The 15,680-nt window shown below is 43.9% G+C and overlaps 1 protein-coding gene across 8 annotated transcripts in view; it reads right to left on the bottom strand.

The window, feature by feature from the left end:
• Positions 1–15,680, bottom strand: part of IL15 (interleukin 15) — a 78,982-nt gene that overhangs the window by 14,636 nt on the left and 48,666 nt on the right. The gene's annotated exons all lie outside the window — the stretch shown is intronic.

Genomic DNA, 15,680 nt, shown 5'->3' with positions numbered 1-15,680 from the left:
ACTGTGCCAACCCCAGATTACCACAGATATCTAATCAGCGTTCACTGGGTGATAGCAGCACGCATCTGGACCATTACTGCAGCTCTCTCCCATGACTGCCATGATGCTCAAGGGCCAGCATGAGCTCCTCACACAGCTCCAGGAAAGTTACTTTCCTCATATGAAAGTTCTGGGTCCACTGCTAGTCATCTCACATTTCCATCACAATGTAGTCCCAACATTCTGTGCGTGGTTCTGGTCCAGAAGTGGCAGTCTGTGTAGCAGACTGTTTTGACCCGAGTGGTTAGCCAATATTCAGGGCCTTGCGAGTTGTTTCCTTTTGGGGAGAAAATGATGTTGTGGTGTGGTATTTCTTTGATGCAGTCCTGTTTATTTATAAAGAATATCCTACTTCCCTGAACATGATGGGAAACAAACAGCCAGAGAAAGTTTCTTTGCTCCCAGTTCCAAGTCTCTTTCCAGACAGCATTTTACCTGAAAGCTCTCTCTCCATAGCATGAACCTGAGAAAAAGCTAAAAGTGCTTCTCTGTCTGTCTGTCAAGCTTTCTTGCTGCCTTCTCTGTATGCTTTTGTGGTGTTTTTGCTGCTTCTCACTCACACCGCACTCACAAAGCTCCAGCAAACAGTGTTTTGCATTTGCATTCAGTCCCCAGGAAAAACCTTCAGATCAGCTGGTTCCACTCCTCCTCCAACTGTGCATGCAGCCTGTGTTTTGGCTGGTGGCTCCTATTGTTCCAGCTGTTTATTCCATAAAGAAGAGCTCAATTACTTTGTGCATTTATCCTGAATGAAGGGCAGCTGTTACTCCCACCAACTTCAGTGAGGTTTCACTCAGCCTCTAGCTTAAGATAGCATCAGCTGAGTCATTGCCTCCACGTCCACATGGTACTGACCTTGTCCCCACCTTCTTGTACCAGCAACCTGCCATTATGGTCTGTTCCAGGGCAAAAAGCTGTCCCTTTAAATACTCTCTGCTGTCTCTTGGCAGCAGCTTCTGCAGAGGCATGTCAAAGATACATTACCTCCATACAAGCGACAGCTGTTGGTCTCAGCTGGACAAGCTGGATCCATCATTTAGAGGACATTGAAGTAACTGCACGCCAGCCTGGGTCCTGCCAGGAAATGAATTTCCTGAGCCTTCAAAATTTTCTGCTCACAATTCCCAGAAGGAACAGTCTATTCTTGCTTTCGCAGGGCACTGTGGGACAGACATGTTGTCCCACAATGCCCTGAGAAAGCAAGCACAGAATGATGCAGTGAGTTGTGGTGCTATGAATAGGGATGCACAAAGAGTGGAACAGAGGGCTCAGGCTCTCCCGGCCTGTAGATGGCAGAAGCAGCAATGGGAAGCAGAGGCCCCTTGGCATGTCTGAGCATGAGAGAGTGGGCACAGCCACCGAGGTGTGGAGCGCCAGCCTCCCCCAGGGGCTCCAGACCTGCTAGTCCCATCCTGCCTGAGCAGCCAGGGCTGAACCACCTAGGTCCAGGAATCATGGACCCAGGGCTTCCCCTCCCTTGCAGGAGAGTGAGCAGTGGTCAGAGTGACTCCCTCTGCCCCATGTGACCTGGGAACTTCTGATGTCATGATTCCTGAAGCTGGGGGCGCAGGCCCTTGCAGCCTGGGCAAGGCAGGGGCTGATGGGCCCTGCGGCAGCTACAGCTGGGCTTAGGGCTCCGGGGTGACCCTCTCACCCCACCCTGGAGGCTGGGCCTGCTCCCATAGCTATGCCAAGCTCAGACTGACACCTTAAGAGGCAGTGGAACCAGGGTGGTAGTGGTGGGGGCTGATGCCCCACAATGGAAATATTGTAGGTGGCCAATCTGTGCTTCTGTCCCTGTGTGGTGTTCCCTGTAAACTGCGTGTATGCATGGGGGGTGAAAACAAGTGGTACCCAGAGGGCATGGAGCAGCTGCCGTGGCACCTGCCAGTCTGTACACCACTTGATCTGGGCCTTTTCCACAGCAAAATTCTGGTTGCACCTCTGGCTATGAACCATGGGAGAGGTACACAGAAACCTCTGTATTTCTCATGACTGGATACAGCACCACTGTGGATGTGACAGCAGGCGTGTGAAATTTGACTGCTGTTCTGCAGTGTGGTCACACTGTATCAAGGAAAGGTAGAGCAAGATGACTCGTTGAGGTTAGGATGCACTGCAAACAATGCCTGTGAAAACTTTATTATATTAAACCAAGACACTAAAGTCAGATATACAAGCAGTATGGTTCAGAATGGAAGCAGAGAGTCCAGTGGAGCTATGCCAACTTACACTCGCTGATGCTCTGGAAATACTCTACTGAGGGAGCAAAGAAAATGGAGCATCAAGTGTGTTAAAATGCATTGCAAACCACAAACCAAAGATCCTAGTGGCCTTTTTTTTTCATTTCTTTGGCATTTCCCAACAGAAAGCCAAGCAGACTATGCGACAGAAAGAATTTCCAATCTCGGTTAGCTCCCCATTCACATCTATCACAGAACTCAGCAATAAGCAGAAGAATCATCCTTAGTTACTCATCTTAGAAAACAGGAGCTGCAAAGAATTCCCTGCTCTATGCAGATAAACATCCAAGATTTCAAATAATTGGTGCAGAATGCACCAAAAGATGAAATGTCAATGTGAACAGCTCTTCTCTCTGACACACAAGTTTACAATGCTAGAAGCAACAGAGAAATTATTATTATTAGGGTTGGTTTCTTTAACTCCTACAGATGATGGTTATGGTTTATTACCTGACTAGCAAGCCAAGAATACATAAAGTAATATAAAGCTTTCTGTCTGCAAATTAAGCAGGACCAAATCAATACACAAGTATATTAAGCTGAATGGTAGCATCAGAGCTCTGTCAGGAATACTATCACTTACATTGTTATACAGGTTATGGCATAATGTTCACAACTTTTCTTTAAGCCACAGTATGATGAGTCCTGTGGCCAATATTTTCACTGAGACAAAGTCATTTATAAAAGACTGAGAAAATAAGTTCACAAATGTTGAAAGAGGTATAGAATAAAAGGATGATTAATCCTGAAAAAACACAAGTAATCCTCTTGATATTTTTCTGTTACACACCTGTGGAGAACAATACTTTCACAGAAAATAAGTAGGGCTGTCACTTAATCACAGTTAATGCTTGTGATTATTTGAAAACAAAATTAACATGTTAATTGTATATCTCTAGGTGAGGCATCGGTGGTGGAGGGCCAAAGCCCCAGCCCGGAACTCTGCGGGCGTTGGGGGGTGGGAGGCAGAAGCCCCAGCCCGAAGTTCAAGAGGCGGGAGGGGGGGATGGTGCTGAAGCCCTGAACTGAACTGTAACCCCACACTCTGAGTCCCAAGAGGGGCTAAAGCCCAGAACCCTGTGTCCCGAGGGGGGAGTTGAAGCCCAGGGTCCGGAGCCTAGCACTTCTGGGGGGGCTGACACTTGGAGCCTCTCCAAGGGGGGCTGAAGACATGAGCCCCAAGCAGGGCTGAAGCCCAGGGCCCCCAGCCCTGAGCCTATATTTGAAAATATAGAAAAACATCCAAAATATTTAAATAAATGTTATTGTTTAACAGTGCAATTAAAACTGTGATTAATTTTTTAAATCACTTGACAGTCCTAAAAATAAGTATAGCCATTCATAATATTATTGGCTTACACTCTTTGCTGGCATCCTTTCATTGATTCAACGTACAAAAATGTTTGACCCAAAAGCAACAGACTTCAGCATGTGTGACTCTCTGTACCCCAAAGCAACACCCTGGCACCCCTACATCTATCATGGTGATATAATTATGATGTGTTTTGTACAAAGTATGCTTTGTGAAGTACCATTTTAAACATCTTAATCTGCTGAACATTAACATCCTGTTAAGTTGTATGTGCTATCGTTGTATGTGTAGTTATGAAGTTTTGCTATGTATGTCTTATTGAAATATGTTGTGAAGTTTGGGAACACCCACAAGTAACTTTTCAGGTACAACAAGGAAGAAGCCAGACAGTGCTGATGGCCCATTGAGGGGAATACACACTCTCAGAGATAGCACGTATACAATGGAGGCTGTTTGACTCATGTCATAGCGAAGGATCTTTCCAGGAAGCTGGAAGAAGCTATAAAAGGGGTGTCATAGGTCCAAGGCTCCCACCCTTAGGGGGTCCCATGGGGAGGCAGATCAGCACTGTATGTTGCTAACGCGGTTGCAAGCATTGCAAAGCATTTCAGGGGAGGGTCAAAAGTGTAAGTAAGTGTGAAATGGAAGATTCCTTTGCAGGTTGTGAGAGGCCAGAGGGGGGACAAGAAAGAGAGCAGAGAACGGGTTAACTCAATGGTGTAGTTGGCTAGCTCAGTCCGATAATAAAACGCTACATTGGCCCAAGTCCAAGCTCATGGCGCCAGACAAGAAATTTGCAGCGCTAATCTCTCACTCAGCCACAGATAGCCATAAAAAAAAAAGCACACTGAACCAGGGCTGCAGAGAGAAAAAACACAGGCGAGACAATGAGACAGGGGAGGGAAGCAGAGCTGCGTGTCCCTGGACTGTTGTGTTTTGGGAAAGTTGAGGAGACCACAGAAAGCCGGTTTGGACTGATACAAAAAACACCAGAAACAGAGGTCGTGGAACAAAACACCCCAAAGGAAGCTTGGACTTAAAAACTCTCCTGAGGGCCGGAGCAATTTGAAGATTACAATGGCCCCTGGATGACCTGGACCCAGGACAGATCTCCCATCCACCTTTTCCCCTCTTCGTCTTCCGTTACACACAGGCGTGGCCAGCCTTGGGTAGAGTGTGTGTGAGTATGAAAATGGCTTAGGGCTTGGGGCACTAATGCTTTCTTCCTTCCTCTGAGTGACGTGGGAGCACCTATCACTCTCTGCTGTTATTTTATTATTTTATTAATAAAGCTTTAAAACTTAGACACTTGGTGTGTTTCATCATCTCCTCCCTAAAGATCCTGTGGCCTCAGCCTGATCACCTGACACCTCAGGCGGATTGGTAACAAAAATCTGTCAGAATTTTGGTGAAGAAACAACAGGGGAGGGGGGAAGCAGAGCTGGTGTGGTATGGTCTCTGGTCCCTGGAGCTGGTGTATTTAAAAAAAAATTAAAAACCACAACAAGCTGGTTTAAACTGGTACAAAAACCACCAAAAACAAAAGTTGCAAAACAAAACACCCCCCAAAAACCCCTCAGCCTAATCACCTAACGCCTCAGGCAAACTCGGTGTGTCCCTGCCTGTGAATTTGTGTGTGAGTGCAGGACATTGAGAGGTTTGCAGCTTGTCACATTATCACAGTGTGAGAGGGAGCCCAGCTTGGTAAGACAGAGGGCTCAGTGATACCCCAGTACCAGGTTGCACCCCAGGGAACCTGTCACAGCGTGCACAGAAAATAATTGTTAGCAAATATCTTTATGCTCTAAGAATTATTTTGGGGTCTTCTATGGCCTGTGTTACACAGGAAATCAGACTAGATGATCACAATTGTCCATTCTGGCCTTGGAATCTACGAATCTTTAGTCGTGCATCACACAGCACTTGAGATATGCTGGTGCCTGAAACTGAAATAACCAGGATGAGTTTATATCTCACATACTGCTATTTATTGCTAAAGGTCAGTCAATTATGTTATGCTGTTTTATTTTGTTTTGAATAATGATAAACATTGCTAAAAACCCCAAGCATTCTGGAGGTGATGTGTTCTATAATAAAAATGAACACACTTTACCAACTGGAAACACCATATGTTTAAACAGACAATAATTGAACATGAATAACCTCATTTTCAAAAATGCTAACCACTCAGCACCTCCCACTGAAATGAATGGCAACTATTTGGGTGCTCTGCATGTTTGGCTATCAGGTCAGGGATTTAGGAACTTACATTGTTAATGCTGCTTCTGAGTTAAAAAAGATTACATGATGAGTCAATGCTAGGATGTAAACATGCAGACAGCGATTCAGTATGTCATTTTCAAAAGCACTTAAGTGGCTTAAGAGCCTATGTCCCATTCATAAAAGGGACGTATGGCTTTTCTTGGGGCATAAATCTATCCCACACTAGCCTATCATGCATTAAGTGTCTGTGAGGACCTTGCTGCTATGCACTAAAAATTCCATTGTGCACTTTGATCTATCCTGCTTTGAAATGGAAGTAGATTAAAGAGCAGTAGGGGACTTTTAGGGACCTGTGGGAATTCCCCACAGCAGCAGGGTCCACAATTAGTGTGTAGCAAGTTAGTGCAAGTGTTTGTATAGATATGTCATTAGGCACTTACGGCCAGATTTTTTAAAGGTATTTAGGTGCCTAAAGATGCGGAAAGGAGCCTAACTCCCATGGATTCCATAACCGGATACTGTAAGTTTAAATAATAGAGCTTTACAGAGAGCGGCAGTTCCATTTCACAAATGCTTTTGAGATTGGGAAACTTGGCTTTGCTCTGAATCAAATGGAAAATTGAAAAATTAGAAATTCTCTGTAAGGAAAATTCAGAAATTGTTTTTGTTTCAGATCGATCAAAATGTTTCATTTCACATTTGACTTTTTTACTTTGCATTATAGTATATAATATAATACAAAATAAAAATTTGGTTCAAAATGAAAACCATCTTGTTCTAAAAATGTCAAAATGGGATGTTTAGACATTGTCAGAATTTTGTTCCAGTTTTTTTCTGAAACAAAATTCTGGTGAAACTGATTTCATGCAGCATTTTGATTCTGACGGAGGCATGTTTTTAAATGGCATATGGTTCTGTCCAAATTTCTCCTGGCAGTTCTTCTAAATAAATAAATATGTTAAATGTACAAGAGGAGACTGTCCAGTGACATCATGGTAGCAGGTAGTATAGTTTAAGAGCTGCATTGTATCTGTTTTAACTATGACTGGAAATACTTCAAAGCATTCAGTCTCAAAGTGAGTGAACTGCCTTACAGTGCTCTAATAACCTTACGGTTATTGAAGGAGCAGAATCAAAGGGCTCAGAGGAACCCACACCCAGCGCTCCTCAGGCAGAAGGAATACTGCCATCATTCATGGCCCTTGTTAGGTCTGGGAAGCTTAAAAGGGAAATACTGGGAACACTCCCAGAAGATCCTAGGGGAACAAATATTTAATAATGTGCTCTTCAATCTAGCACAGAGGTTCTCAAACTGTGGTCCACGGAGCAGCTCCATTCAGGAGGTCCAAGGATAGTTCCCTTTAAAGTATGCGCCTGGGCAGCCACACATGAGAGAATTAAGGGCCTCCCACTCTAATTAGGTGCCTGGACCCTGGAGAAGACGCACATGTAAGGTGAGGTGGTGGACTTGGGGGGAATAGAGAGTAGGTGGGAGGTGGCACTGGAGTGAGAAGAGGGGGTGGGGGAACTTGGGATGTGCTGGGGTGTGGCGGCCAGAGAAAGTGGCAACTTTCCTCAGCTCCAGGACTGCGGCTGCCAGGGAGAAACGGCCCGCCTTCCCAGCCTCAGCTCTGTGGCTGCTGTGGTGGGGGAGAGAGGGAGAGACACACCTCCTTCCCAACCTCAGCTCGCGGGCTGCCTCGGCAGGGGAGAGGGGGCACATCCATCACATCAGAAAGGTAAAACTACTGATATTAAAATATGAGTTGTGTGCTTTTATTTGTAGAACAAAAATGTTAATAATTAAGGGTTTTTTTTAATATAGTGCTTTTATCCAAAGCGCTTTACAATAGTTAGCTAATGGTACAAACAACATTTGGAAAGATCACTAAGTGGTCCACCAAGACCCTCTGCAATTTTCAAGTGGTCCGCAAAGAAAAAAGTTTGAGAGCCGCTGATCTAGCAAATAAAGGTATAACATAAACTAATGGCTGCAAGCAGAAGCTAGCAAAGTTAGATTGCTAATAAGGCATACATTTTTAACAGTGAGAGTAATTAACCATTGGAACAATATACCACTGACCATTTTTAGATCAAGATTGGATGTTTTCCTAAAAGATATGTTCTAGGAATTACTTTGGGGAAGTTCCATGGCCTATGATGTACAGGAGGTTAGACTACATGATCACAATGGCCACTTCCAGCCTATGAATCCCTAATTAGATGTTTATTTCCTCTGCTTAGCGCCAGCCTCCTCTGCACCACTCCCTACCCCTCTCTCCATAACTAGCACAGTTATGCCGTCTTCCATTCTGCATTATTTGATTGGAATTGACTCCCTCCTGGTGCATAAAGCCCTGTCTCTCTCTGTTCAAATCCCTGCTCGAGGGATTTGTACTACTTCTGTGAAACCATGTAATGATAGCCCTCCAAAGATAATTTTAAAATTCATAAGCCTCAAACTGCTTTGAGACTGAACTTTCCACTCTCTGATTATCTTGTGAATCGTGTGTCTGAACTGCATTGTCTGTCGAAATAGAGTGAAGGCTCCCGGAATCATGGGACATGTCTTCTTTTACAGTATGCATTGTTCAATACCCAGCACAATGACTGGGCTCATCAAAGAATAAAGAAAAGGAAGGAAATGGAACAAAGAGATGAGCATGAGAGAAACTGGTACTTTAGGAAGAAGGAATGCAATAAATGAACAAAATCAAAGAGTAATGTAGACATGATAAAGAAGGAGTGAAGGAGGTTAAATAAGTTTTGTAGTATTATATGAAAAGATGGTATATGATTATTGTTAGAAGAAATCCAAAATAAGATTTCAGAAGTATCTTATTTCAAACATTTTATTTTCCTGTTACTGATGAGCAGCAAAGCTATGAGTGAGTTATAAATGTCATCCCAAATGAGGGCTGACAAAATATTATTACTACGTCGTACCACCATATCTATCCATATTTCTAAGAAAAGACTTAGACATTTTTTAAAATTGGTAATTTTCATAAATGTCTGCCTGTGAAGCAAGGCTGCCTGAACCCCAAGCCATGAAGCACTTAAGCACATGTTAACTTTAAGCAGGTGTCTAGTGCTAAAGCTGAACATGTACTTAAATTTTATGCTGGATCAGGACCTTAGTTGCTATTATTGCCAATTACAAGGGGATTGAAATGACAGGCATAGTCTGACCCATGAATTTTGAACATTTCTAAATAGATAGAAACCTCTACTTAGAGATAATAGCAATAAGGACTTAGAATTCAGTATCTTGGAACCTTACAGGGTTAGCAGGGAATCTTCCTCTTCCAGTGGTGTAAAGCCCCCATTTCTAGTTCTGATGCCATAAATCACTTTATGCATTCACATCTATACACATACAGGACTGAATATTGCCCATCCTACTCCCATACCAATGTAATTTTGCATCTGCATGTTGGTGATTGGGATTATACATGGGGAAGAAACAAGTAAAAGTTCCCTTCTTGGGTTGTTTTAAAAAATGGTGGGGATTTGAAGCTACTTAGAGGAGTTGGAATGTGTCATGATGCAGATTAATTAATTGACAGAATACAAGTATAGGGAACAAAGTTGCATAGATTATACCCTCTCTGGGGGCAAGAACTGGCTCTTTATTATAAGTTTGTACTCTGTGTAGCATGATGGAACCCTGGCCTCTAGGCACTACCATAATACAAATAAGTACACCTTTACCCCGATATAACACGAACTGATATAACACGAATTCTGATATAACGCGATAAAGCAGTGCTCGGGGGTGGGGCGGGGCTGCACACTCTGGCGGATCAAAGCAAGTTCGATATAACGCGGTTTCACCTATAACGCGGTAAGATTTTTTGGCTCCCAAGGACAGCGTCATATCGAGGTAGAGATGTAATAATAATGCTAATTGCAGTTTTCACATGGTATTACTATAACATGGTTATAAAGACAAACATATGCCTATTATTCTTCCCTCTCATTCATCAGTTGGTCTCATGATCAGCAGGATCAGATCATTCTTTAGTTCTCTGGGCCAGCTGGTAAACATGGAAAGGAGCATTTTCTTCTCTCTCTCTCTCTCACCCACCTCAAAAGTCGTCCCAGCTAAAGAGCTGATATGCTCTTGCTGGGGGACAATGTCTGCATCTATTGAAAGGATAGAAAAAGTGGAATCTTTAATGAAAGAGATAATGTGATAATATATATGGACCTGTTTGGCCTGATAGTCTCATGCCATGCTTTGGACCCTGTTCTTCACTTGGCCCTTCAGCAATTGATTTTCACCACCACAGCCGCGAGAAGATGTTGCTCCTCTCCCTCCACAGCAAATAAGTAAGACTTGGTGCGGCTCCAACAGCAATTTTTTCCAGTGAACTCGCAGACAGAATCCTGTGAGGATTCAACTCCCCACAAACATGAGCCTGTCAGACTGGTAAGTCCATAGGAAGGGGTGTCAGAAGGGAAATAAAATATATGTAAACACACGCATACAGCGTATACATACAGATCAGAATATGGGAGAAAGTAATCTGAAACCACAGTAGTGTTATTTTATGTTCAGTGTAAGCACAAGAGTAACTCTTACAGATCAATCACGTCTATTAGACTAACACAACACTTTGAAAGTGAACTGAGTCTAAATGCTGTACCAGTGGCCTCAGACCAAGTCTGGTTACACTAGTCCGTGGATAGCATTCTTGACTGGTGTAAATCGGTACAACTCCATTGACATAAGTGGAGTTTTGCCCATTTATGCCAGCAAGAGAATCTGGCCCTTTGTTATTTCCTTGTACTCTACAAATCCATCAAGGTCAAATGAAGTCCCCATTGGTCCCAGATAGACATATTATGTTGTAAGCATACTTTGCTGCTGTTATGATAATAATTTATCAAATTTGGTTTTGGTGGAAATTTTCAAATTCATGTCTATCATGGACAATACACATGGGTGGTATCCCATTTAGGAGGTCACAGGGCCATTACTGCTTGATTTTTTTCCCCAAAGAGCTTTGCTGTACTCAGCTTAACCGCATGCAATCGGGCACTTTCAGCTCTGAAGCCTGGTCCAATGGGGTGCATTTAAGACTTGAAGACACTTGGCTGAATGTAGCTAAAAATAAAAACAGCAGTGAAGATTCAAAGGAAAAGCCAGCACAGATAGGGACAATATCCTGTTCAGAGTACCCAATCTGCCAACTCTTCTCAGCAATAGACACATTTCCTTATGCAAATATTTGTGGGACTTTTTACTGAACGCATATCAATGTATCATATCGGAAACATACTATTAATAAATCCTAGTGGCATCCCAGCCCATTTGTGTCACTGTGGCAGCTCAAAGGGGCCTAAAAGCAGCCAGATATGTTCAGCTAAAAGTTCTCCTGGTATTCTGAAACTTTCAGCTGCTGTGCCCAGGTGCTATGCCCTGCTCCCCTGTTAGCTGCAGCAGGAGGGGCATGCTGGGGGCAGGAGGGGCATGGCTAGAGCTGCTGTGTTCAGACCATCCCATGTCGGTGTGTGGTCCCTGGGTATTGTTGCCAGTTGGCATGGGTTACAGCAGCCCCTAGGATTCCCTAGCCTAAACTGGGCTGATATTGGCACAGAGTGGCACTGATGATCAGGGAGCCATAACAGGCTTCCTAAAGCTCCTCCACCTCAGCTGCCCCAACCAGAAGCTCTGTGCAGCACAGAATATGGGGGTAATTTGAGCATACAAAAGAATTACACCTTTCTCTACTAATACACACAGACTCTACCACTACTTGTTAAACGGAGTCCAGTTTCAGCTCAAATTGTCAGTTTTTCTCTAGAGCTCCTGCAAGCTCGAAGGCTAATGCATAATTTTTGAAAGGTGACCACACTGCTTTCATATTCTTTTGTTTTGAAATAAACCTAGTTATCCATTTCTATTGCATGTCATACACTGTTCTATTCATCACTACAGCAAGGCAGGCTTACTGGCCCTATTCTGCACTGTGGACTCTTCTGCCATATTGACAGCGCAGAGTGGCCCAAAGTCAGCATACAGTAACTCCTCACTTACCGTCCTCCCGCTTAACATTGTTTTGAAGTTACGTCACTGCTCCATTAGGGAGCATACTCATTTAAAGTTGTGCAATGCTCCCTTATAACGTTGTTTGGCTGACTTTACAATGGAGCATTGCACAAGTTCCTCTTCTCCACCTCCTCCCCCTCCCTTTTTCCCTTCTTCCCAGTGCTTCCCCCGCCACCAAACAGCTGTTTGGCGGTACTTAGGACTTTCTGGAAGGGAGGGAGAGAGGGAGCAGGGAAGCTGCCCCCCCGACAGGCAGAGCCACCCGGACGGAACACAGGGACTTTAGGGATTGCAGGGCCCTGGGCTAAGGGGGCCCCGGGGCCCTGGTCTGCAGCTCTAAAGCCCCTTTCAGAATGCAGCCCTGCGCGCACGGGCTGGAGGACTCAGGAGGAGCAGAAGCAGCTGCACAGCCAGTGGCCAGAGAGAAGCAGCACTTTCCCCTTCAAAGTCATCTGGAGAGAAGCGGCACTTCGGGGGGGAGGGAGGGGCAGGTCCCAGAATCGCAGCCATGGGCGCGGTGCCGCACTTCAAGAGCTACCTGCACACCCCCTGCACCAAACAGGTGCTGCCCCAGGTAAGTGCTCTGTACCTCCTGCCTGCCCCAGCCCTGGGCCTCCTCCCGCATCCCCACCCTGAGCACCCTCCCACACCCTAACTCCCTCCCAGAGCCCACACCCCACCCTGAGCTCCCTCCTGCACCCTAACTCCGCACCCCCAGCCCTGAGCCCCAGGGATAAGCCAGGGGCACCGCCCCACCACAGTACAGTACAGTATTGTAGAGTATATAGTGCCTTTTGTCTGTCCTCAAAAAATTTCCTTGGAACCTAACCCCCCGCATTTACATTAAATCTTATGGGAAAATTGGATTCGTTTAACATTGTTTCACTTAAAGCTGCATTTTTCAGGAACCTAACTACAACATTAAGTGAGGAGTTACTATATCTCGCTACTGCAAGATCACCTAAACATAGGGGAGCCTCTGATGGTGTAGAGTCAACATAGTGGCTCCTACATCACTGTCTCCTCACTGCTCTATCAGAGAGCATGGGTGGTGCATTGCAGGGCACCGGGGGTTCCCTGGCAGCCAGCAGAACCTGTTCTAAGTAACACTTAAAGGGCTAGCATGGCACACAGAGAGGCTATGATCAGGAGAGTATAAAGCAGGGCTCTATGACATATTTCCACCACCTCATGAGCTATTATCCTCGCATGATATCCTTATCGATAAACTAGGCAAATACAATTTAGATGGGGCTACTATAAGGTGGGTGCCTAACTGGTTGGATAACCGTACTCAGAGAGTAGTTATTAATGGCTCCCAATCCTGCTGGAAAGGTATAACAAGTGGGGTTCTGCAGGGGTCTGTTTTGGGACCGGTTCTGTTCAATATCTTCATCAACGACTTAGATGTTGGCATAGAAAGTACGCTTATTAAGTTTGCAGATGATACCAAACTGGGAGGGACTGCAACTGCTTTGGAGGACAGGGTCAAAATTCAAAACGATCTGGACAAATTGGAGAAATGGTCTGAGGTAAACTGGATGAAGTTCAATAAAGACAAATGCAAAGTGCTCCACTTAGGAAGGAACAATCAGTTTTACATATACAGAATGAGAAGAGACTGTCTAGGAAGGAGTATGGCAGAAAGAGATCTAGGGTCATAGTGGACCACAAGCTAAATATGAGTCAACAGTGTGATACTGTTGCAAAAAAAGCAAACGTGATTCTGGGATGCATTAACAGGTGTGTTGTAAACAAGACACGAGAAGTCATTCTTCCGCTCTACTCTGCGCTGGTTAGGCCTCAACTGGACTATTGCGTCCAGTTCTGGGCACCGCATTTCAAGAAAGATGTGGAGAAATTGGAGAGGGTCCAGAGAAGAGCAACAAGAATGATTAAAGGTCTTGAGAACATGACCTGTGAAGGAAGGCTGAAAGAATTGGGTTTATTTAGTTTGGAAAAGAGAAGACTGAGAGGGGACATGATAGCAGCTTTCAGATATCTAAAAGGGTGTCATCAGGAGGAGGGAGAAAACTTGTTCACCTTAGCCTCTAATGATAGAACAAGAAGCAATGGGCTAAAACTGCAGCAAGGGAGATTTAGGTTGGACATTAGGAAAAAGTTCCTAACTGTCAGGGTAGTTAAACACTGGAATAAATTGCCTAGGGAGGTTGTGGAATCTCCATCTCTGGAGATATTTAAGAGTAGGTTAGATAAATGTCTATCAGGGACGGTCTAGACAGTATTTGGTCCTGCCATGAGTCCTGCCATGAGTCCTAGAATCTATGAATCTATGAATTATAACCAGGGATCTGGCTCAGTGACTTCCATGTCTTCACTACAATAGGTTTCCCTGCCAAGAAAAGCATTCTAAAGGGCTTTCATGATTGAGCATTTAGTATTTCTGTATTATCTATGCCAAATAATACTTCTAGGGGAAGAACTCAACACTTTTGTTTTCAACACCACTTTCATTATCAGTTACTGTTTTTATCACTCTGTCTATATTTTGGTCTACAAACAAATAATATGTTGTAAATTCCCTTCTGTATTGCAGTTTCTCCAGCATGTCTCATGAGTCTATAGAATCTTTCTACGATTTAATGCAGAGTTCTCATCAAATAACAGGATTCCAGAATATGATCTCATTTCATTATTCCTATAGCTATCAAACTTTCATACTTTTTTCTACTTTCTAAATTCCTCCTGAAGTTTCTGTAAGATGGGAAGAAAAGTCTAACAGAGCAAGTCTACTGAATCAGTTACATGTACACTTAAAGATTTTCATTTTGTAGATACTTAAAAAAGACTGACATAAAGTTCTCTGGCTTCTTTTGCTCATCAGTATAGCTTGTAATTCTGTCTTTTGGATATTCATTCTGTAGACCGGTATCTGGCTAAAACTAATTTCTGTAAAACTGCAGCTGTTGCAGATAAAGGATTGTGTAAATGATTAGGTAGAGCCTCTGAAAAAGGGATTGTTTTATGTTCTGTGGTCTAAATTATTGGCCAAGTAATACACCCATTAGCTCCAACTTTTTGTCAAGCACGTCTATTACTAGGTCAATCAGAAGTGGTAGGAAGTAGTACTTATCCCGTTCCCTCTTTCAGGAGTATTTCTTTAGGAAGGGAGCAATTTAATAAGATAGCTCTAGAGATTAAATATAAGGTATCTATATCCTAAATTTGGAACTAAATCTATTTTGCTCAAGACAGTCTATTGGATTGATAACTCCGTCCTCCTGGAGCTGTAGATAACAAGGTTGGGTGAGACCGGAGAGGTTCTTCGAGATGTTCCATGCATCACCAGGTCCATAACTTGGGACAATACTGAGTCAACTTGAGTTGCCTTCTTTACCTGAGTAGCAGTGATGAGTGTATTCTCTACCTGTTCAAAGTAAAAGATTTCCTTCTGGGCAATATCTTGACATTTGACTGGTAAAGGCAGCCTTGAGAGACCATCCGTGATTGCCATGCAGAGTGGATTTCCGATATTTGATTTCATATGTGTGTGCTGAAAGCAACAGTGCCCAACATTGCATACGACTAGCAGCTAATGGAGGAATGCATGTGCAGGGTCCAAAAATTGAAGTCAGGGGTCGATGGTCTGTGAGAAGAGTAAACTTCCGTCTGAACAGGTACTGATGAAACTTCTGAATTCCGAAAACAATTCCTAATGCCTCACATTCGATTTGGGCATAGTTAGTTTCTGCTTTGCTTAGAGTGTATGAAGCAAAAGCAACAGGTCTCTCTTCTCCCAAGGGCATAATGTGTGACATGACTGCTCCCACTCCATAAGGGGATG

The sequence above is a fragment of the Gopherus flavomarginatus genome, chromosome 3 (genome assembly GCF_025201925.1).
Source record: "Gopherus flavomarginatus isolate rGopFla2 chromosome 3, rGopFla2.mat.asm, whole genome shotgun sequence".
NCBI lineage: Eukaryota > Metazoa > Chordata > Testudines > Testudinidae > Gopherus > Gopherus flavomarginatus.
The sequence above is the reverse complement of the archived record's forward strand: the minus strand, read 5'-3'. Positions and strand labels throughout refer to the sequence as shown.